Genomic DNA, 25,928 nt, shown 5'->3' on the forward strand with positions numbered 1-25,928 from the left:
TCTGGGTGGTAACTGACCATTTTCAGGGAGTGTGCTAAAAAATGCAGGCGTGTCAGGTAAAAATGCAGGCGTGCCTGGGGAAACGGGGGAGTGGCTGGCCAAACGCAGGGCGTGTTTGTGACGTCAAAGCAGGAACTAAACAGACTGAAGTGATCGCAAGGAAGGAGTAGGTCTGCAGCTACTCTGAAACTGCTTGAAAAAATTTCAGCACTGTTCTGCTAACCTTTCGTTCGCACTTCTGCTAAGCTTTGAATCACTCCCAGAGGGCGGTGGCTTAGCATTTGCACTGCTGCTAAAAGCAGCAAGCGAGCGATCAACTCGTAATGAGTGCCATTAGCAGCAGATCCACCTTCTGTTTCTTCCTACTATTTATCTTACAATAAGATGTTCTTCTCAAAGTGATCTCTCATCAGTGATCCAAGGAGTGGCTGCGTCAATAACAATCTACTTACATACCACACTGAAGACGCCCCAAACCGTCTGATCTTGGAAGCTAAACAGTGTTGGGCTTGGTTAGTACTTGGATGGGAGACCACCTGGGGATGCCAAGTTTAGTAGAACAGATATCTTGTCCATAACTTCATGCCTAACACTGACAGCAGAATTACTGTTCATTTCTTTCTTCTAATCTAAGTATTGTACACGGTCTTTATAATATCTACTCTACTTAATATGACACTGAAATACTGTTTGACAACACATGTGACATTTCCGTGAGTCCTTACCATTGGCCATTTTGGTCTTTATCCAATTAATAGTTTGCAGGTTAAGCGGCTTTGGTCTATAGCTCAATATACGAACCTACCTTAAGTGATCACACATGACCTTAAAACCTCAGACGTATGTTTTTAAACTATAAATGTTGTTTGTCCCCAATGATTGAATACTTTCATTTTAGATGATAATTAATAAAGTGTATGTTTTAATTCTTTATATACTGACTTTCTTATAATACTTTCAAGAGTGCACCAACAAAAGAGTCTTTCTTCTTCTCTACTTGTGCTTAAATAAGTTTCCATGCAGTTGTTCTGTACACACTGCATTTACTGCATGACATCGGCCCATCAGGACTGATGAATGTGTTGCAGTGCTTATGATGTCGGGAGCCACTTATTCGATTGGTTTTGAAACAACAGTTGGCCCTGGGGGCTGAGTACATTCTGAGCAATAATTGGACCAGCTAACTGAGAACTGACAGATCAGATCACACTTTTTGAGCAATTTATGCCGAAATCCAGGCAATTCCAAATATCCCATCAATGTTTGCATGTAGCAATTTAAATCAATTAAAGTTTCATACAGAAATAATACTGTATCTTTAAAACAATCAGTAGCTAGGCAAATCAAGTTATTGTACTTTAACTATACAAGTCAGTTTATTGTAAACATATGTATTGATATTTGAACAATGAGATGCTCCAAAAGTCACCAAGATAATACATTTATTAAATTTCTTTTCAATTTCCCCGCTTGTTTTCTATAATTGAACCTAATTTTTCATAAGTTTCTATGAGGCAGATGTACTAAACCTTGGAGAGAGATAAAGTGGACAGAGATAAAGTACCAACCAATCAGCTTCTGTTTTTAACAAAGCCTGTAATATGCAGCTAGGAGCTGATTGGCTGGTACTTTCTCTCCACTTTATCATTCTCCAAAGCTTAGTACATCTCCCCTTACAGAAGTAGCTATGCTCATCGTTGCTGCGATGCAGCATGCTGCAACAGGGCTTACTGCACTGTACTTACCACTCCACTCTTCAGTCTGAATAGAAAAATATGATTAGCAATCTTTTTTTTTTTTCTACAATAAAAATGCTATATTTATAGACATAAAAAAGCATTGGTGCGGTACACGAACCATTGCAATCCTTGCTAAATATGGGGAAGCTTTCAGCAGTGGTAACCATTTCATGTATTTGGAGAAGCCCTTACTCTGTTGCAAGTGGGTTATATTTCCCAGGCGTGTAGCGAGGACTCGCCATCTGGCATGGCCCGAGTGGCACGTGCAACAGTGTGGATTTGGACTGGAGCCAGGACATAAGCGCACCGGCAGCCCAAGAGACAGCAATGCAGTTATTCAGTTCTGGTGCTGGTCATAGGCCAATCAGAGTTCGCAGACCTGCAGCCACTGCTTATTGGCTGCCGGTCTGCGAGCTTTGATTGGATAGCTACTGGCTCCAGATCAGATATGAATGATGGTGGCACTGTCTCTTAGGCTGCGGCTGCAGGTACGCTGACATTCCAGCTCCAGCAATGTGTGCTGCTGGCTGTGCATGCGCATTGATGTTTGACCTTGAGGGAATCTCTGGTTTTGCAAGTACCCTTCAGACAGACAGACACACACACACACACACACACACACACACACACACACACACACACACACACACACACTAATAATAATAATAATTATTATTATTATCCTTAAATATGTAAAAAAAAAAACTACATTGTATAAATATGTAAGTTTTATAACTATGAATATGTTTACTGGTATAATAATATTTTCAAAAGTAAACAAAATGAAATGAATGAAATTGTGGACGGTTTCTGCAATGAGTTTTTCTTTGCAAGAAATGACAGTCCTAATTTTTTAAAGTCCTTGAGATGTTTCATGCTCTCTGCACAAAAGTGAAATGGAAAGTACAGGAAAAGCAAGTAGCGTTTGATAATAATTTGTACTTGTCATTTCTGAGATTTATTTCTAGAACAAAAGCTAGATCCAGGCTGTGTTGCCCTCATGCTAAATGACCCTTTTATGGAAAACATGCTTCTAATCCAGTGTCCCCCGTCATTTTGGGCACTCATTTTGCCTTGGAAGATCACTGAGGGCACCTGTGTAACAATATTCACACTATCAGACTATGAAAAAAATGATAGGAAATAGGTGATAATGATTTATAAGGCTCCACTGGACTACTGAATGTATGAATGTATATGAATTCCATTACTTGAAATGTCTGATATATGTAGAGTACATTATGGGGCTGATACAGAGGTATTGCACTTTGCATACTCTATATACAAGTATATAACTAATAATATACTACTTTGAGCAACTATTGGACATTCAGAGTGGTATGCATCTCCACTCCCAGCTGAGTTCATGTTTTCCGAGGCATGCCATGAGTATGTAGATGAAATTGTGGTTACTCAGAGGTGAGCGTGCATTAATGATAGAGGTGGTGCAAATGCATGCTGAGAGTGATGATGGCTACTTTCACTGGAGGATGGACGTGGCAGAGAAGCTGCATAGATGAAGCCAACTCTGATTACAAGGAAAGTTCCACGTTTATTTCTGTGCAGCCGCATCTGCAGCCACCTTGCATGTTACTGAATCAAAACACTTGATGATAGATTCATTAAGCCATTGAACATCAGCAACTATGCCTTAGTAAATCTATCCCTTGGTCTTGTGAGTGAATAAATTGCTCAATACTTAGACTGTGAACCAGTATAACATTTTAACAATCAATATACAGATTGTAATTATATTGTGTGTGTATATATATATATATATATATATATATATACATACAGGTTGAGTATCCCTTATTCAAAATGCTTGGGACCAGAAGTACTTAGGATATCGGATTTTTCCGTATTTTGGAATAATTGCATACCATAATGAGATATCATGGAGATGGGACCTAAATCTAAGCACAGAATGCATTTATCTTTCATATACACCTTATACATACACCCTGAAGGTCCTTTTAGCCAATATTATTAATAACGTTGTGCATTAAACAAAGTGTGTGTACATTCACACAAATCATTTATGTTTTATATACACCTTATACACACATCCTGAAGGTCTTTTAATACAATATTTTTAATAGCTTTGTGTATTAAACAAAGTTTGTGTACATTGAACCATCAAAAAACAAAGGTTTCACTATCTCACTCTCACTCAAAAAAGTCCATATTTTGGAATATTCTGTATTTCGGAATATTTGGATATGGGATACTCAACCTGTCTATCTATCTATCTATCTATCTATCTATCTATCTATCTATCTATCTATCTATCTATCTATCTATCTATCTATCTATCTCTCTCTCTCTCTCTCTCTCTCTCTCTCTCTATATATATATATATATATATATATATTAAGGCTGGGCAAGTTAATGCGATAATATCGCGTTAACGCATTAACTAATTAACGGGCGACAATTATTTTAACGCTGCGCACCGGCAGCTGCCTTGGAAGGATAGAGGCTAAGCCGCGGCGCTATTCTAACTACAATGCCGTCCGTGAGCCAATCGGAGGTCACGGACCGGCAGCCAATCAGGAGCTGCCATTTGGCAGCTCCTGATTGGCTGCCAGCCCGTGACCTCCGATTGGCTCACGGACGGCATTGTAGTTAGAATAGCGTTGCAGCTCTGTTCCTCCATGCCGTGGCTGCCTGGCAGTTCGCAGGCAGCTGGCCCTGTCACGATCTTTGCTGCTGCCTCCCGGGTCCAGAGCCGGCCTTAGCTATAGGCAGGCTAGGCATTTGCCTAGGGCATCCAAGCATGTCTGGGGGCATCCAAGCATGTCCCTGCAGTATCTCATGCTGGGAAGGACAGTCTGCAAACTAACTGTTACTTTCCAAATGTATTCAATCAGTACTTGTATACACTGCTGTTCACATTTGTCAAATAAAATGCACACTCTCCCTTAAAGTTCTTTAAACTCCCTCAGACATGCTTGAATGCCCCTGACTTGTGAGACCTCAGACAGACAGCAGAAGCCTGGTAACTGCAATTCCTGGACCTGTGACATTTTCACTGACTATATAAGGTTATTACTGGATAGATACTTATGATACCACATGTGTATTTGGAAGACTGCTTCACATAAATCTGACATCACCTAAACTGCTTGTGCACATGGGAGAGGGGGACCCTGCTATCCTGTGTGTGTCCCTTATCCCTGTGCAAACCCCAGGTGTCTGCAGGGACATACCATGGGCAGTGTTCTCCTCACACTTTATTTCCTAGTCAGTCCATGCCGTAAAATTCCCCTTCCAGGATGGCATACCCTGTGAGGTCACATCAGTATGGGTGCCCCTTTAACGGGTGCGAGTGGAAGCACGCACTCACCCTGCCACCCAATCTCACAAAACGCAGTCGTGGATCCAGGGAGCTGCATGGGCGCACACACTGACTGCAAGCACACCAGCAAGCAAAAGTACTAGCATTACTAATGTGGGGTTATATGTGTCAGGTGCATCACTGTGTGGAATTATGTGTATTATGGGCATTACTAATGTGGGGTTATATGTGTCAGGTGCATCACTGTGTGGAATAATGTGTATTATGGGCATTACTAATGTGGGGTTATATGTGTCAGGTACATCACTGTGTGGAATTATGTGTATTATGGGCATTGCTAATGTGGGGCATATGTGTCAGGTGCATCACTGTGTGGAATTATGTGTATTATGGGCATTACTAATGTGGGGTTATGTGTCAGGTGCATCACTGTGTGGAATTATTGTTATTATGGGCATTACTAATGTGGGGTTATATGTGTCAGGTGCATCACTGTGTGGAATTATGTGTATTATGGGCATTACTAATGTGGGGTTATGTGTCAGGTGCATCACTGTGTGGAATTATTGTTATTATGGGCATTACTAATGTGGGGTTATATGTGTCAGGTGCATCACTGTGTGGAATTATGTGTATTATGGGCATCACTGTGTGCCATTATGCAGGGTTGAACTGGCCAACAGGGTACCCCCACCCCCACCCTCAGTGGTCCCCACTGCCTAAGTGTTTCTGGTTCAGATGCAGAACTAGCGGCAGTGCTAGGGGGCACCAGACAAAATTTTGCCTAGGGCATCAAATTGGCTAGGGCCGGCTCTGCCCGGGTCCCCTCAAAATGTAAGTTTTGTAGAATGCAGGGGGGGAGGAATGGGCAGCAGTGCAAGTACGCAGGAACTTAGATATCTGGCACTGGGGGGGGGGAATGTATACCTGGCACTGGGAGCATATCTGGCACTGGGGGGACTTGTGTACCTGGCACTGGGGTATATCTGGCACTGGGGGCATATCTGGCCCTGGGGGGATATCTGGCACTGGGGGGCATGTATTCCTGGCACTGGGGGCTTATCTGGCACTGGGGGATATCTGGCCCTGGGGGGACTTGTCTACCTGGCATTGGGGGATATCTGGCACTGGGGGCATATCTGGCACTGAGAGGACATGTGTACCTGGCACTGGGGGCATATCTGGCACTGGGGGGACATGTGTATTTTGCACTGGGGGCATATCTTGCCCTAGGGGGATATCTGGCACTGGGGGACGTGTATACCTGGCACTGGGGGTATATCTGTCACTGGGGGGCATGTATACCTGGCACTGGGGGTACATCTGTCACTGGGGGCATGTATACCTGGCCCTGGGGGCTTATCTGGCACTGGGGGATATCTGGCACTGGGGGGACATGTGTGGTGCATACAGTAGTTATCTGCAGGCAGCCATGGAGACCGTGACAGCGCCGGTGCCATTTCAAGTGTATTGCTGGCCACCAGCGAGCCAATCGGAACTCGAGTACTGGCAGCCAACCAGGAGCGCAATACACTACTTTTGAATTCATTATTGAATCTTGCGCATAACAATGCGATTAATCGCGATTAATCTGAGAAAATCATGCGATTAATCGCGATTAGAAATTTTAATCGTTGCCCACCACTAATATATATATACATAAAAATTAGAGCTGTTCGGTTCATTTCTCCTTCTGAATTTTGAGGATCTCTACAGAACCTAAACCCAGTCCGGATCCCTTGATTTTCGTAATTCAGATTTTAAATCTGAATCTCGGGTTTTGGATTGCAAAATGAATGATTTTAGCTGTTTTTATCATTTTATTTCAATGATTATCGATTTTTAATCGATTTTTAACCAAACCAAAAACCTAATCCAAACCAAAACACTTGAGGGTAGTTTTACCAAAACATGATCATGAATCACAGGGTTTATATCTCGCCATGTATGGCATGGTTTTGCATGCCAAAGACTCAGAGATTTAGCCATGCCTTGTGTTTTTTCTTAATTTGCTTCTTTAATATGTTACTTTATACATATTTTATTATGGCAATCAAAAATTTAAGAATTCATCCACTCGCTACTCGTGAAAAACAGCATAGCCATATTTTGCATGTTGTGCCAAATTTGTAAAAAAGCAAAGATGTAAGTGGACACATCTGTATATATATATAGATGTGTCGTGTCCACCAACATCTAGTCTCTCTGCCCATTAAACAGCCCTTCTAGTCATGCCATGCCATAGCGTGACTCAATAGCACCATGTGTCTTTTCATGTAACTTTTTCCATTAAAATGCATCTTATTCGCTAAATTATGCAAATAAGACACACAAGTTGACTCTATTGCTTACGATATGATATACAGGGTGCCTACATACTGTGTGTGACTGTGGCTGTATCTGCTTATGAAATTCTACACTACAGTGATTTCCTAGAAAACCTAACCTAGCATTTTGTATGCAGATACAACTGCAGAATATAAACATGCAGCATATCATTTTAATCAGCAGAGCCTGGCTGTGTGTCCTATTCACATAGTGATGTGAATAAGTTGCATTTCATCAAATAAAGACATTGACGCTAATGGAGCTGCACGAGACCTATCAGCGCACTCATGCTGCATGGAGTATTGAGGCTAAATGTATGAGGACACATTTCTCTCTCTCTCTATCTATATATATATTTACATATTATATATATATATATAATATATATACAGTGTTGTCACCCTCGGAAGGGCTGGCACCAAAGTGATGGCTCTTCTGCAGTGACAGGAGCCGAGTGCTGCATTGTTATATTCACCTGCAGCACTAGGCTCTGGTCACAAATGAAGAGCCGGCACTGCACTCAGCCCAGTCTCCGGGGCAACCAGCATCTCTGGGGATGCTGGACACGTCCCCGTAGTGAAGAAATGAAGACCACCTGTGATGCCACACCCCTTCTGTTAGGCCACACCTCATTTTCAGGTAGCCGCACCGCAGCAGTGCAGAGTGCGCACCGAGTGTCGCCACACCTGGTGACTCCTTCGAATATATATATATATATATATATTTATTAGATCACATTATAGCCATTCATGTTTAAGGGGAGTGAAGACTCCTACAGTACCTCTGAGTTAGTGCAAAATTCACATACTTTTGTGGCTTGGAAGTGGCTTAAAAATAATTAGGTTAGCAAAGAACACCTGTAAAAATATGGAGTGGAAATATAGTTTTTGCACTACTCTGCAAAACTCTGTAATACTCTACATTGCATGGAATGTCTTTATTCTACCCATCTGTTCCCCAGCCCGTGCAAACCTCTTCTTATTTGCCCTGCAAATACTGTGTGTGTAAATCAAGCATACACTGAGATCTAATGGGATTTTCAACCCAAGGCGCTTTACAAACATCAAAAGCAGAGTACATGGTACAGAGGATTTAGTATTACAGCAATTTGAACAGTCACACATAAATAAAAAATAAATCCACAAGTTATCCATTCCGCCCACAAAAGGTACCTTGCAAGGCAGCCATGTTGGGCACACTATGTAGGATTACCCTGGGTGGGATAAGTTGGGTCTAGAAGAGATGACACAAAATGTGATTGCAGTGACCTAATGCTAGGAGTGGGGTCCCAAACACAACCATTAGAGCCATGTATTTTTCATACATCCATAACCCTGCCAGGTGAGGCAGCCATGTTGGGCTCACTATGAAGATTACACTGTGGGACATAAGCCATACAAGGACCCAAGGCATATATTGGAACCACTGACACATGTGTGGTACTATGATATACCCTGTACAGTATAAGTAGGTCACCGTGTTGTACATCCTGCCCATGGAGGAACCATCCAAGGCGGCCATCTGGGGTTCACTGCGTAGGTTGCTGGCAGGAAGTACAGACAGTAAAGGTATAGCATACAGTGAGGATTACAGTAGGAAAATATAAGAGAAGAGTGGCATAAAAGGCAGTGTTGAAGCAACATTGGGGACAGTATAAGAAATGCCTGGATCCAAATTCTAACTACAGTATAGGAGCTGATGTGGGGAGTTAGGGGTATAAACCCTGTTAAAACTATAATAAAATTAAATATAATAGCCTGCAGCAGCCACATGGAAGAAGCATCACGGCTCGACATCCTGAGCTGACAGCTGCGGCCAGTGCTGTCTTCATCCCTGAGATGGCCATGTAGGGGATCCAGCACAGATGCATGTGACAGGTAACAATAAAGCTGTGCTGGTGACCTCTCAGCAGTTGCAGCAGGAGGGCAGTGCGCAGGTGGCAAGATTGCGCCCTCTTCCCTGCCCCAGTGCCATCCCTGCTTTGCTCCCCTCACCCTGTGGTCAGGGCTTTCTACATGCAGTGCGGCAGGGATGAACAGCACAGGCTGTCTGGGCAAAGATGTTGGGGGCAGCAGCATGCAAAGCTGGGGCTCGGATGTTGAACCCACAACATCAGCAGGCATCTCCGAGCAGTACATCCATGGTGTAGCTGTGGTCGGCAGGCAACCCTTGGGTGGTGAGTACACAATGTTGTTGCAGTCAGCTGGCAACTATGGGTGGCGGTACTGTGGGTCACAGATGAAGTGGTGTCCCTGGGATGCAGATAACAGGTAAGGAATGTGGGCAATCGTGAACCTTGGAGCCGAGGATGGGAGCTCTGCAAGCATTCGACCCCAGCGCCCACAGGAAGCAGATGTGTCCTTGCTGTAGTTGTATCAAATAGTCCCTCTCGGTGCGCCTTTTTGTGCCCTTTCTTCACAAATATGCATCTTAGTCACAAAATCTGTATATGAAGTGCTACAATGTAGCAGCTACATCTTTTTTTCTGTTCCCTTTGTGCTCCATATGCAGACTCAGTCACACACAATATACAAGTTGCATATCAAATTAATCAGCACAGTCTCCCGTTGCACCCTAGTAGCATTGCGTTACTACTAAGACACATTTTCGGCAAAAAAAGGTGCTCAACATTAGCAGAGTTGCTCAGAACCTGGCGGCTTTCTTTCACCAGGGATTTTACAGTATGCTGTATATTAGGCTAGATGTATGAGGACACATCTGTAACTTTATTAAAAGTTAGCCCTGCCACAGTGATACTTAAGTAAACACCACTGCTTTATTTAAATCAAGAATTGGCAGTGAAAGGATTAAAACTAAACTTGTGATGCAAGGAGCAGAGTCAGTAGATTTCCACAGAGACTATATACGCATGAGCCAGGAAGTTTAAAGCTCAGCTATGGCTAGTGACAGCTGGGGGTTGAGGGTAGTTACCTAGCGGCACCTGAGGTACCTAGCAAAAGCACTGTCAGTACAGGAACTTCTAAGGTGGTAAAGTTGATCGCCTACCTCAACCTCCAGCACTACACCAAATGCTGCACTGCCCAGGCTGCCACCTGACTCCACACCAGGACTGTCCCTACTGCCCTCTGTCCCTCTCTGCCCTGCAATGAACCTGTTAGCTATGTGAGATCAAGGCAATGTATGTATAAGAATTAGTACAGAATATTTAAGTGGGAATTGCCATGGTGTATGCTTAGGGCATGTGGCATGGTCTGATGCTATGTTGGAAGGCATATAGGTAGCTCAAAATAATAAAATGTGGTGGGATGCTACAGTTGTGTGCCTAGGTAAACAAATTGTACTGCAGTATATTTGTCACTCACTGCCTCTCCCTAGCATCACCCACTGTCTTTCACCAGTATCATCCATTGTCTATCACCAGCGTCACCCCCTTCCTCTCCCCAGTATCACAAACTTCCTCTCCCCAGCATCACCAACTGCCTCTCCCCAGTATCACCCACTGCCTCTCCCATTTGTAGTAGAGTGCAAATTTATAGTTTGCAGGGGGCACTGAACACCCTAGCTCTGGTTCTGCTCTCATTTCAACTGCTCTGCCCACCTCCCTGCAATTTTATTGGCACTGTCTGTCTATTCTAAGGAGCCTAGCCCTTGAGGACAGCTGTAAATAATGCTGTAGTGCATGGAAGAAAATAATTGATTTGACTGTGTCTGTCTCCAGTCTCAGCCATGTTAATGACCTTAAGGTGGATGATGGGCCTATACTTGTATTGTGTGGTGTAATGTGTATAATGGGTACTACTACTCTGTGGCATAACGTACATATGGGGTACTACTACTGTGTGGTGTAATGTGTACATGGGGTACTACTACTGTGTGACATGTGTATAATGGGCACTACTATGGTGTGGCATAATGTGTATAATAGGCACTACTGTGTGGCATAGTATGTATAATGGGCACTACTACTCTGTGGTGTAATGTGTACAAATAGAGTAACGTGCATACGGTACTGACTGTTACTTTGTGGAATGTGTATAATGGACACAACTATGGTTTGGCATGTGTATAAGTGGTACTACTATGGTGTGACATGTGTATAAAGGTCACTACTATGGTTTGACATGTGCATAAGTGGTACTACTACGGTGTTGCATGTGTATAATGAGCGATACTATTGTGTTGTGTAATATGTATAATGGGCACTACTATAGTTTTGCATGTGTATCAGTGGTGCTACTATGGTTTGGCATGTGTATAATGGGCACTACTACTGTGTGGTGTAATGTGTATAATCACTACTGTGTGGCGTTTTATGTATATGGGGTACTACTACTTTGTGGCGTAACATGAATTTTGGGCACTACTATGTAGTATGAATTGGGGGCATTTTATTAAAGTGCATATAATGTAACATAGATCTAACTTTTTCAATGTATCTTTTGTGGAACTGGCTCTTTCAAAGCCCCAGGACTTTCTTATTTATGTAAAAAAAGTCTAAGTCATATACTTGAAAATCTTTTTGTTTTGTTTTGTATTTCATTATGTAAGCAGTTTTATAGCATTTGACCAGTTTATGCATCTATATATATGATTTCTATCATATTTTTATTTAATTATTTAATTATTTATTTATTTTCTAGGGTGGGGGTGCCGTTTTTCATTTTGCCCTGGGTGCAAAAAAGCCTAGTTATGGCTCTGTCATGGAACCTTTGTGGCACCATATAAAGGATACTACTACTACTACTACTACTACTACTACTACTACTACTACTACTACTACTACTACTAATAATAATAATAATAACAATATAAGAACTTATCTAAAGTATAGCCATCTGTAAGTGATAGCTTCCTAGTGGGAGTCAACCCCATGGGCCAAAATTAACTACTGTGTGAAACCTACAACCAGTGTATTTTGGCCTGACAGTGAATAAAGTGCAGTTCAACAGCTCAAAATGGAAGGTGAGTCATCCTGTCAGGGTAGAGAGCTCATTTACTCTTCTATACCTTATAACACCCATGCTATGAAGTTTGGACAAAGCTGGCCTGGAAAAGATCAGAAACAGTCAGTCTAGTGCCCTCTCCTGGGAGAACACGGAACCACTATTGCATTTCTACATTGTGCACATGGCACAATATAGAAATGCAATGAAATTACACCTCTTTAAGATATAAATATGTGTATTCTGTATTATGCAAATGCTTTAGCTGACTATAAGAAATATCAGTAAACTGCAGTAATTACTAAACATTAAATCCTATCTATAGCCTAGCCAAAAAATATATTTATTACATGTCTGTGTGCACATTTGGTCTTATTCACCAAGTTTTTTTTTTTTTATAGTATATGGCATTTTTTTTAAATAAAACAAAAACATGTAATTAGAATCAGTATTATTATCTTCAGTCAACAATTATATATAGATGGATAGATGATAGATAGATAGATAGATAGATAGATAGATAGATAGATAGATGCATGGTCTGTCTGTTTTCGCTAGGTGCTACATAACTAAGTGCAATTATTTATTAAAATAGGGTTTCATTCTCTCTTTTGTACCTGTTCTGCCTATTGATGACATAAGGGATTCATAAAAAAATCAGACCAATAGTCTGTAATCAGAAAAACTCATCAATGGATCCTTTGCATTAGCTGTTCAGCATCTCTCTAATTAATGGAAATTGATGAAGGTTAATACCTGTAATTATAAAGTCTTTATACCCTTTTGTAGCTGCACTTTTCTTTTTTTATATATCTAACACTGAATCTTACAGATATACTGTACAATATAAAGCTGTTGTATGTTAGCATTACATTTCCCTTGGGTATTATGTTACATGTCTCAGGGGGGAAATCTTTCTTCTTTAAATTGAAATGTAAATGTTTCACAGATACACTGACATTTTATCCTGTTCTTAGAGCTGACATAAGACGTGGTGGAGAGAAAAACATTGGTTGAGATTAGTGATGAGCGGGTTCGGTTCCTCGGAAACCAAACCCCCCCGAACTTCACCCATTTTACACGGGTCCGAGGCATACTCGGATTCTCCCGTATGGCTCGGTTAACCCGAGCGCGCCCGAATGTCATCATCCCGCTGTCGGATTCTCGCGAGATTCGGATTCTATATAAGCAGCCGCGCGTCGCCGCCATTTTCACTCGTGCATTGGAAATGTTAGGGAGAGGACGTGGCTGGCGTCCTCTGCGTTTATTAATAATATTTCTGCTTATTGCTTAATTGTGGGGACTGGGGAGCAGCTGTATTATATAGGAGGAGTACACTGCAGAGTTTTGCTGACAGTGACCACCAGTATACGTTGTCTGCCTGAAAAACACTCCATATCTGTGCTCAGTGTGCTGCATACAGTATATCTGTGCTCACACTGCTTTATTGTGGGCACTGGGGACCACCAGTATGTTATATAGGAGGAGTACAGTGCAGAGTTTTGCTGACCAGTGACCACCAGTATACGTTGTCTGCCTGAAAAACACTCCATATCTGTGCTCAGTGTGCTGCATATATCTGTGCTCACACTGCTTAATTGTGGGGACTGGGGAGCAGCTGTATTATATAGGAGGAGTACAGTGCAGAGTTTTGCTGACAGTGACCACCAGTATACGTTGTCTGCCTGAAAAACACTCCATATCTGTGCTCAGTGTGCTGCATATATCTGTGCTCACACTGCTTTATTGTGGGGACTGGGGACCACCAGTATATTATATAGGAGGAGTACAGTGCAGAGTTTTGCTGACAGTGACCACCAGTATATATAGCAGTACGGTACGGAAGGCCACTGCTGTACCTACCTCTGTGTCGTCAAGTATACTATCCATCCATACCTGTGGTGCATTTCAGTTGTGCGCAATATATATAGTAGTAGGCCATTGCTGTTGATACTGGCATATAATTCCACACATTAAAAAATGGAGAACAAAAGTGTGGAGGTTAAAATAGGGAAAGATCAAGATCCACTTCCACCTCGTGCTGAAGCTGCTGCCACTAGTCATGGCCGAGACGATGAAATGCCATCAAAGTCGTCTGCCAAGGCCGATGCCCAATGTTATAGTAGAGAGCATGTAAAATCCAAAAAACAAAAGTTCAGTAAAATGACCCAAAAATAAAAATTGAAAGCGTCTGATGAGAAGCGTAAACTTGCCAATATGCCATTTACGGCACGGAGTGGCAAGTAACGGCTGAGGCCCTGGCCTATGTTCATGGCTAGTGGTTCAGATTCACATGAGGATGGAAGCACTCATCCTCTCGCTAGAAAACTGCAGTGCCACTCCTAGATGGGCCAGGTGTTTGTGTCGGCCACTTGGGTCGCTTAGCTTAGTCACACAGCGACCTTGGTGCGCCTCTTTTTTTCTTTGCATCATGTGCTGTTTGGGGACAATTTTTTTGAAGTGCCATCCTGCCTGACACTGCAGTGCCACTCCTAGATGGGCCAGGTGTTTGTGTCGGCCACTTGTGTCGCTTAGCTTAGTCACACAGCGACCTTGGCGCGCCTCTTTTTTTCTTTGCATCATGTGCTGTTTGGGGACAATTTTTTTGAAGTGCCATCCTGCCTGACACTGCAGTGCCACTCCTAGATGGGCCAGGTGTTTGTGTCGGCCACTTGTGTCGCTTAGCTTAGTCACACAGCGACCTTGGTGCGCCTCTTTTTTTCTTTGCATCATGTGCTGTTTGGGGACAATTTTTTTGAAGTGCCATCCTGTCTGACACTGCAGTGCCACTCCTAAATGGGCCAGGTATTTTTGTCGGCCACTTGTGTCGCTTAGCTTAGTCACACAGCGACCTTGGTGCGCCTCTTTTTTTCTTTGCATCATGTGCTGTTTGGGGACAATTTTTTTGAAGTGCCATCCTGTCTGACACTGCAGTGCCACTCCTAGATGGGCCAGGTGTTTGTGTCGGCCACTTGTGTCGCTTAGCTTAGTCACACAGCGACCTTGGTGCGCCTCTTTTTTTCTTTGCATCATGTGCTGTTTGGGGACAATTTTTTTGAAGTGCCATCCTGTCTGACACTGCAGTGCCACTCCTAGATGGGCCAGGTGTTTGTGTCAGCCACTTGTGTCGCTTAGCTTAGTCACACAGCGACCTTGGTGCGCCTCTTTTTTTCTTTGCATCATGTGCTGTTTGGGGACAATTTTTTTGAAGTGCCATCCTGTCTGACACAGCAGTGCCACTCCTAGATGGGCCAGGTGTTTGTGTCGGCCACTTGTGTCGCTTAGCTTAGTCACACAGCGACCTTGGTGCGCCTCTTTTTTTCTTTGCCTCATGTGCTGTTTGGTTACAATTTTTTTGAAGTGCCATCCTGCCTGACACTGCAGTGCCACTCCTAGATGGGCCAGGTGTTTGTGTCGGCCACTTGTGTCGCTTAGCTTAGTCACACAGCGACCTTGGTGCGCCTCTTTTTTTCTTTGCATCATGTGCTGTTTGGGGACAATTTTTTTGAAGTGCCATCCTGCCTGACACTGCAGTGCCACTCCTAGATGGGCCAGGTGTTTGTGTCGGCCACTTGTGTCGCTTAGCTTAGTCACACAGCGACCGTGGTGCGCCTCTTTTTTTCTTTGCATCATGTGCTGTTTGGGGACAATTTTTTTGAAGTGCCATCCTGCCTGACACTGCAGTGCCACTCCTAGATGGGCCAGGTGTTTGTGTCGGCCACTTGGGTCGCTTAGCTTAGTCACACAGCTACCTCATGGCGCCTCTTTTTATCTTTGCATCATGTGCTGTTTGGGGACTATTTTTTGGAAGTGCCATCCTGTCTGACACTGCAGTGCCACTCCTAGATGGGCCAGGTGTTTGTGTCGGCCACTTGTGTCGCTTAGCTTAGGCATCCATCGACCTCGGTGAAAATTTTAGGACTAAAAATAATATTGTGAGGTGTGAGGTGTTCAGAATAGACTGAAAATGAGTGGAAATTATGGTTATTGAGGTTAATAATACTATGGGATCAAAAAGACCCCCAAATTCTATGATTTAAGCTGTTTTTGAGGGTTTTTTTGTAAAAAAATACCCGAATCCAAAACACACCCGAATCCGACAAAAAATTTTCAGGGAGGTTTTGCCAAAACGCGTCCGAATCCAAAACACGCCCGCTGAACCGAATCCAAAACCAAAACACAAAACCCGAAAAATTTCCGGTGCACATCACTAGTTGAGATACATATTTTATGGTAGATCTTATTGCAGAATACTATATGTTTCTCTATTCAAGCAATAGCCATGCAGGGAAGATTACAGGATAAACTTTACTTTGTCCAGTACATGTAAAACTTCATAATTTAACATAACATGTAGGATTAGCTAGAAAATATTCTAGAAAAGAGGACACCTCTATTGATAGAAACTTTACATTGATAGTAGTTTAAGAACATTCTGAATATTTTGCTGAACAGTTTTGATAATGTTGCTCATCTTTTATGGATGCTTTGACCCAAGTGCTCTGTTCAGGGCTGGAGCCCTGTATATATTCTAAATATAGTAACTTGCCTACCAGATTTTAGAATGAAGAACGGGAAACATTTGCAGCTCTTGATTATTGTCCAAAAGTAAAGTTTTGCACTACGTAAAGTGATTAAGTTAGACACAAGATGTCAGAACATTAATTTGCTCAGTGACTTTGCAAAGGCCAGTGATGAAATGTAGGACTAAAAAAACAGAAGGTACAGTAATTCCAATTATATATTATGGTCTTTGATGAAAAATGGGGTTTCAATAATCATCTCCCACAATTTTTTTTAGATATTGCTTTGCAAATGTCTTTCAAACCTTTAAACCAGTTACAGGATTGGTTATATTGTAATATGGCGTTTGCACTCCAACGCTGGAATGACAAAATGGCAAAATAAATGGTTGAAAATTCTCCAGAACTTGTCACAAATTGCTTATTACTATCTCAAAAGGTTGACATTGTCACCAAGATGGAAATTCATATTTGAAATTTGATACAGTAGGCCATTTGAAACTTGTAGATTAGTGATGTAATAAATCAAATGTTGGTTATCATGGAAATATGAGTTTTCATGGAATAGGAAGTGCACTAGAGGTTCTGTAGGAGAGTGCTTTGTGCATAAGCTGCTGTGTGTTCAACCACATTTTTCCATAGACATTGTCATTAACAAATGATAATAGGCCTAATTCAGATCTGATCGCAGCAGCAAATTTGTTAGCTAATGGGCAAAACCATGTGCACTGCAGGGGGGGCAGATATAACATGTGCAGGGAGACTTAGATTTGGGTGGGGTGTGTTCAAACTGAAATCTAAATTGCAGTGTAAAATAAAGCAGCCAGTATTTACCCTGCACAGAAACAATATAACTCAACTCAACAACATCTAACTCTCCCTGCACGTTATATCTTTCCCACCTGCACTGCATATGGTTTTGCCCATTAGCTAACAAATTTGTATAACTGGCACTGTGGGACATATGTATAACTGGAAATGTGAGGCATATCTGACACTGTGGCGCATATGTATATCTGGCACTGTGGGGCATATGTATATCTGGCACTGTGAGGCATATATGTATCTGGCACTGGGGGCATATGTACTGTATATCTGGCACTGTAGGGCATATGTATATCTGGCACTGTGAGGCATTTATGTATCTGGCACTGGGGGCATATGTACTGTATATCTGGCACTGTAGGGCATATGTGTGTCTGGCACTGTGGGGCATATGTATATCTGGCACTGGGGGCATATGTGTATCTGGCACTGTGGGACATATGTGTATTTGGAACTGTGGGGCATATGTGTATCTGGAACTGGCAGCATATGTATATCTGGCACTGGGGGCATATCTGTATCTGACACTGAGGGCATATGTACTGTATATCTGGCACTGTGGGGCATATGTGTATCTGGCACTGTGGGGCATATGTGTATCTTGCACTGTGGGGCATATGTGTATCTTGCACTGTGGGGCATATGTGTATCTGGCACTGGCGGCATATGTATATCTGGCACTGTGGGGCATATGTGTAAACATAGAAACAGAATTTGACAGCAGATAAGAACCACTTGGCCCATCTAGTCTGCCCCTTTGTATCTGGAACTGGTGGCATATGTATATCTGGCACAGTGGGGAATATGTGTATCTGGCACTGTGGGACATATGTATATGTGGCACTGTGGGGCATATGTGTATCTGGCACTGTGGGGCAAATGTGTATCTGCCACTGTGGGGCAAATGTGTATCTGGCACTGTGGGGCATATGTGTATGTGGCACTGTGGGGCATATGTGTATATGGCACTGTGGGTCATTTGTGTTTCTTGCACTGTGGAGGCATATTTTTATCTGGCACTGTGGGGGCATATGTATATCTGGCACTGTGGGGCATATGTGTATCTGGCACTAGGGGCATATGTGTATCTGGCACTGTGGGGCATATGTGTATCTGGCACTGTGGGGGCATATTTGTGTATGGCACTTTAGGAGCATATGTGGCACTGTGAGGGCATATCCGGCACTATGGGAGCTTATATGGCACTGTAGGGGCATATGTGTATCTGGCACTATGGGGGCATATGTGTATCTGGCACTGCTGGGGTCATATGTGTATCTCACCCCCATATGTGTATCATGCCCCCATTGTCATTGGACACACCCATTTTTTGGTGCACTCACCTTCGGCATGCGCACACAGTACCACTAAGGAATTTTTTCTACTTGCACCATTGTACAATGCTGTTTCTGCCATGCTAAGGGCATCACCCCAGTTGTTTTGTCTAATTTCTGCTCGCACTCAAGGAGGGGTGTAAGAACAAATCCTCTACTTCAGCATAAAATCACTCTGAAGTGAATAGCTCTGGGACCTCCTTCCCGACCACTCGTTTATTTATAATGGTTGGAGTGTGCACCCATTAATAGAAATACTTACCCTCCGTTATCCCGCGGCGCAGCAGCAGCGCTGCCGAAATCACTGGTAAAATGGCGTGGCGCCATTTTCCCTATGTTTCATGCATGCCCAGTAGGTAAATCACTGGGAAAATGGCCACCCCACCATTTTCCCTGAGATCTGTGCATGCGCTGCAGACTCTGGGACTACGCTTGGGTCCCCTAGGGACCCTAGTGCCCAGAGTCTATACAGTGCTGCCAGCCAGAGAGGAGGAGGCCCAGTCGAAGCCTGCACATGGGCCTCCTCCTCTCTAGAAATGCCCGTTACTGACGCTATACAATTTAAGCTGAATTAATTCAAGCCCAATGACAAAATGATTTGGACGTTTCTGTAGAAAAGAAAAATCAGAATTGCACATTACAGTGACTGAAGGGCAGCACAAGATCCTTCTAATGCTATCCTGAAGGTAATTTTAATTCATCTCTTTCAATTTACTTTATAACCACTACATAAGTAAAGTTTGTAAAAATTAAAGTTCTGCGTGTATGATCAAAAATCTCATATATTATCAGAAAAACATTTTCTTTGATGGTGATTTGTTAAGGTCGCTATAGACTATTCAGAGTCTGAAAGTGCAAGCTTTCTTTTCTTCAAATAATAAGACGGCAGGAGAGGTGGACTAGCAGATGAAACCTCTGTCCTAGTTTAATTAAAATATACACACATAGCTCCAGTTTTGGGAATAAAGGATATAATCGAACATGACAATAATTTCCATGGATATCACAGATAGAGAGGACATGAAAACAATGGAACCATTTTCATCGAGCAACAGGTGAAGGAAGAGGTCTCTCACTAGTAGGATTAGCTACAGAATTTCAATACAAGACATAGGAGTGCTTCTGAAGATGTATAGGCTAAAAAAAGTGTTAGCTTTATGCCTTTTATATAGAAAAATAAGACAATTTGTGGACAGAACCGCTTACATGAGATGCCTGCCTATTCTGTTAAGAAACAAGTCTTTCCAAAGTTGCTCAGAGAATTCTAAGTTTTTGAATTAAACTGTAAATAGAAAAGTCTCCTACAGTAACCAATTAAAAATAGAGTGAGGTAGAGAAAGTTGTTTTTTCTAAAGATACATTAAACATTGAAGAAAAAAAACATTTATTGTACAGTAATACTTGTATCTTTGTGGGTGTAAGCACAACATGCCAGTCCCAGGCTCCGAGCATATTTGTTGACAAAGTGACCTTCCACAACAAATACATGGACCCAGTATTCTTTAACGGGTTTACCTACTCCCTCCAACATCCCATCCAACATTATATTGACCTACTGTCATAATGCTTTGCTGAGATGTAGGAGGCCTGACTGGGCTTGTTAAAGACCTTATTGATTGCTGAGATAAAGGCAATTGTAGAGATTAACATAAGCAAAATGAAAATAGATATCCGGGAGCACAGACAGATATATTTAGCAATTTAATAATAAATTATACTTACAATATAGAAAACACAATAATCCATGAAAAAGTTAGGAAGGACATAAAAACATATAAATCCAATTAAGATTAATAATCAAGTGAAAACTGCCCCTGTCTCACTGAGTGAGCAGCACCTAGATATATATTTACATTTACCTATAACAATTTTAGAAGCTGTTTCTCCTTTTAACAATTATAGAGATTGTAGATCGCTATTTTGCCATAAAGAGGAGGCCAGGGAAAGGTCTTAACCACATAACAGGTTGAAAGGAGAATAAACTGAGAAAACGGGTGCAGATGAGAATCCTACGCATTTACTACTTTAAATAATAATCAATCTTCTAGACCAAGAGTTCTCAACTCTAGTCATCAAGTACCACCAGCAGGTAATGTTTTAAGGATTTCTTTAATCAGGTGAGATAATCTATTTTGCCTGGTCAGTTATGATCCCACATGCTTCAACAGACAGAAATCCTGAAAACATGACCTGTTGAGAAAACTAGAGGGTTCAAGTTGTAACTAACATTCCCACAGTGCTGGAGGTCTTACATTATGTATAAAAAGTACATGGAGAATAATGTCACACCACAGTAACCCATGGTTGGAGCATGGAGGAGGCCTATTAGCTTAGCAACCCTGGTGGAGTGGTGTACAGCTGGGCATTGGCACAGCTAGGTGAGATGAGTAGGGGGTGCCAGAGACAGAGCACACAGTGGCCCAGCTCAGACATAAATACACTGAATGGGACTGCCTGCATGGAAGCCAGTTCTTTGCCACCAAATAGCTCTCTTACTGAATTAAAGTCACGTGGTCTGAGCACAAGACAAAACCAAGTCCTGCACTGACTGAACTTACTGAGGAGCCACTGGAGACAGGATGGACTAAAAGCAGCAAGTATGGTAAGTGATTCATTATCTTTCTTTTAACAGTGTATTTGCACAGTAATAGTTTACCTTTATCAGTGCCTCTGGCGTTTTAGTGTTGTGTCTCTACAAAAGCACAAAATGTCCTAGCAGAAGGTCTAGATTAAAGGTCACATGGGCCTGGAGCAGAAAATGTTAAAAGGCCTATTTCTATGTTGAACCCTCTAGCTTCATCCACCCTATTGTTAATCTGGCCCTGTGTAGCAGAGGGCACGCTGGAACTTGTAGTTACAAAATATCTGGAGAGCAGTATGTTACACTGTTTAATAGACATCCACAAAAAAACAAAACGCTTGTGGAACTACCAACATATTAATAGTCTCCAAGGCTAATGTACAAAATGGGCTACTGCTCTTACACTGAGGCCACCACTGGAGGATGGGGGGCTAGGTGCCATTCTGATCTTTGCCAGGTTAAAAAAAGAAAAGCCTAGCATCACCATTAGGAATGGTTAACTTAGATCCTTGCATTAACTCAGATCCCCCAGGTACATAAGGATTCCTTTGTTTTTGTTGTTGCATGGAGCATTACATTAAGTTAGCTTTACAGTATGTTTAACAGTTAATGCCTACATGCTTGATGCTATCTATAAGAGGCTGGGATATGTAACTGCCCCTATTCCTAACCATTTGGTAAAGCAAAGACCTAATATGAAGCCTATGTCATTTTTCCCTTGTGCATAGTTATGAAATGGGTTAAAGCATCCAGCATAATGTAACTTTATTTTTTATTGATCTACCCAACCAGGGTGGCTTTGTTCTTGGTGCCTTGTTCTTTTCTCTCTGAGGGAGCCTATTTCAATTTTCAACATTAGGCAAATAACAGCTGGAATTTCTGTTATATAATATAGAATATGAAACTTGGTTTAATCTAGTAAATTGCAGTGAAATGGATGAATTTGTTCTACTTTAGAAAATCACTTTGTTTTGTATTTTCTTGTAGGTTTGGAAGGTTTTATAATTAAAGATTGACAATCCAAATACAAAATAGTTTTTCCTTTGTCAATCAATTTGATTATACCTTTGGTACCCCAGTTGATTAAATTACAAACAAAACTGAAACACTCTAAATCGATTAATTTGTAATTTCTCTTTTTATGTTATAATGTTTTACTTATGTACATCAATAGAAAATAAATGAATAAAACATAATGAAACAACAGGAATTGTGTCTAGTATTACAGTGGGGTAAGTTACTATAATTTCAATATATTCATTATTAGTTTTATTAGTAGTAACATTGCTTGATATAATGTAGTGCCAGCATATTCAATTGTGCTTAACAACTTGGAATAAATACAATAATAAACAAACTAAGAGGTAGGAGGGTGATGCTTGCAGCCTTAAAATATATAGGAATAAAAGAGTTTAATACATTGGGCTTAGTGGCACATGTTGCATGTTGCCCCAGCAAGGTTGTGAAGGTAAAAAAAATGATTAGTGCTGCTATAAAAACCAGTCACACAGAAATGTTGTATGAACCCTTCCTCACTTCTCAAGCAACATTCTTTCACTCTCATTTATCTTAATTTTCCTTCAGCTCCCATACTGATACAGTATGTCACTTACTCATGCCTCTTCCACCACATCCACCTCATTTCACTCCTACTCGAGTTTGATGGCAGCATCTCTCCTAACATTGGTATCCATCCTTAACCCTTTGATTTGCTCATCCAAACTCCCTCACCATCATAGATACCTAAATCTGCTGTTCCTACAACTATCTCCACTGTTGGTTTCTCATATGGGGACATCAAAGTTCTGTGGCCTGTCAATTTGTAAGTGAGAGCATTCTTATCTCTCCCCACAACACCTTCCAGGTTATTACCTCTGAGTCGTCTCTTTTTATATTTCATTCATCTCTTGTTTTCAATACAATTTTTCATTGAAGTTAACTACTGTCCCATTTCCCAATTTATTGATAGGTTTTCTACTTGGCTCTACCACTTTCTCTACTTGAACCTTCCCTAAATCATTAGCCACAATCCATCTAACATTGTTGTAACCAACCTTCTCTCGCTCTCTTTCCTCTTGGATTTCCTCTCTCACCCTCCCTTGACCGTATCCCCTTTAATCCTCTCCTCTCCCACAAGCCCAATGTTTGCTATCACATTACCCAATGCTTCAATCTGTCACATGTACTAGAACTCTCCCCTCTTACATTAAAGATGTTCTTCTCTCACCCATCCTTAAAAATATTTCCCTTATCCAATATCTTTTTAAATTAACACAAAGTCTCTCTTCTTCAATTCACCTCCAAATTACTTGAGCAGTTTGTGAAGGAAAGTCTACATATTTGTCTTTCCTCTGCCTCTTAGGCTCACTACAATCCAGCTACCACCACTTCCATGCCACTAAACCATCCTCACTGAGATTACTAATGATCTTTCAGACAAATCCAAGCATCCCCTCTGATTGTTTATCCTTATGGCAGTCTATATGATTATTTACAAAATACAACACTTGCTCTACCAGTATACCCTCAACTCCATGTTGTTCAAGACATCAAGAAATCATTATGTCATCCATCAAGATACTACCTTTCCAACAACTCTTTCTCTTTTTTTTTCTTTTTGCCTCCATCACCTCCCTTTTACTGCCTCTATCCATTGGGATACATCATGTATCAATTTTCAGCTCTCTTCATCTTACTGTATACCTACCCCATATAGAACTAATCAGCTCCTTCATATTCCAGTATCTCCTCTATGCCACCATCAACCAAATTTACTTCTCAAATTACCTATTTCTCCCTTCAACCATACATGCTCAGAGGTCTTTATAACATTTTGTCATGGACGTTGCCTATTTTTGCGAACTCTACATGTTCTTATTAGAACACACCCTCTTCCCTCACTCCCTCCTTCCAGTCTTCAAATATCCTTTTCACTCCTTTGCCATCAACAAAATTGTGATGTCCACTCGGTGTAATCTTTAACTCCTTTCTTTTTTTTCTCTCCTGATATTCAACATCCTTCCTCCTGACCCCTCTCACTCTTGTCACAAACACTCTAAAGTCACCTTCTTCTAAGCAATCCATCCTTAATGCCACTGCTTTATTGAGTTTTCTCTCTCATCACTCTACTTCCCATCTCTGTCACTGGCTTTCCATCCCCTTTTAAGCCTTCTCAATTTTACCTACAAAACCCTCAGGTTCCTCCATCCCTAGATCTGTAACTCCATCTCCCTCCAAACATCTTACTACTCTCTTTGCTCTGCCTCACTTCTGCACTGATTGTCTGTTCTCAAACACCTCTAAAGGCCCATACATACACACGGGGCGATTTTGAAGTCAAAGTAGCTCACTTTTGGCATTTTGAGCTACTTTGAGCTTAAACTCATCCTGTGTGTATGAGCTAGCGATGAGCAGTGAGCGCTGATGCACGCTCCCGCATCATCTCTAGCCGCCGCCGTTCGTCGGGCTGTTTATACAGCTGAGTGAAGCACTTTCCACAGTCTCCTACTGTGGAAAGTGCTTCACTCCGCCCCCCAGTAGACATCGCTGGCACAGGGAAAATAGCTCAGTGTGTATGCACTAAGCTATTTTCCTGCAGGCGATGTCCACGATCATCGGTGTGCATACACACTGGGCAAAACGGCCAGTGTGTATGCACCTTAAGACTTCTTTTAAGCTGCTTCACACATCTGGAACTCACTCTTACACCTCTCCATTCACCAGATTCTAATGCTTCCAACACTCCTTATAAACATACTTGCCCAGAGGCCAGGTAATGTGGACCACTTAAATAATAAAAAAAATTGTTTGCAAATGAAAAACTATCTAAAAAATTTAGTTTTTTTTCTACATTTACAATTTTTTTTAAATATTTATTTTTAATTTAATTTCCACTAAAGTAATGACTTTTGTGTGAACCAACATATTCAGAAGGCTCAGAGAAGTGGTACGAGTCCTATTACAGCTACTATCCTGTATTGATGGTTTGCTGTCTTCATGAACATTTATTGGTAAATTGCTGTAGGTTTTCTATCAGTGGCAACAGCAAATATTTTCTTTTGCTGCATATTTAAAATAAACCCCTACAGCTAGTCTCTGTGAATTCCCTATAACTATTATAAAATTACTCGTACACTCATAAATTACTCGTACACACTGAGCCTGATTCAGATGTGGTTGGAGTTGCTGATAGTACTGTATGGTAATACAGCAGGAGGCATTTATTACAGATGCCTCCTGCTGCAGTAGTGATCCGACCTTCATCCTAGGATGCAGCATCAGATCAGTCACTCACCATTGTGTGGCTTGTGGCACCCGCCAGTCTCCCGTTAAGACAGTGAGCTTCGGCCATCACTTTCCACTCTTGTCAGCCTGCCTCTCAAGCACTGACATG

At 41.8% G+C, this 25,928-nt stretch overlaps 1 protein-coding gene and 1 pseudogene across 33 annotated transcripts in view; one reads left to right on the forward strand and one right to left on the reverse strand.

The window, feature by feature from the left end:
• PTPRD (protein tyrosine phosphatase receptor type D) overlaps nt 1-25,928 on the reverse strand; it is a 2,362,472-nt gene that overhangs the window by 658,576 nt on the left and 1,677,968 nt on the right. The window lies entirely within an intron of this gene.
• Nucleotides 443-561, forward strand: LOC134940655 (5S ribosomal RNA; annotated as a pseudogene).

This window comes from Pseudophryne corroboree, chromosome 1, assembly GCF_028390025.1.
Source record: "Pseudophryne corroboree isolate aPseCor3 chromosome 1, aPseCor3.hap2, whole genome shotgun sequence".
Lineage (NCBI taxonomy): Eukaryota > Metazoa > Chordata > Amphibia > Anura > Myobatrachidae > Pseudophryne > Pseudophryne corroboree.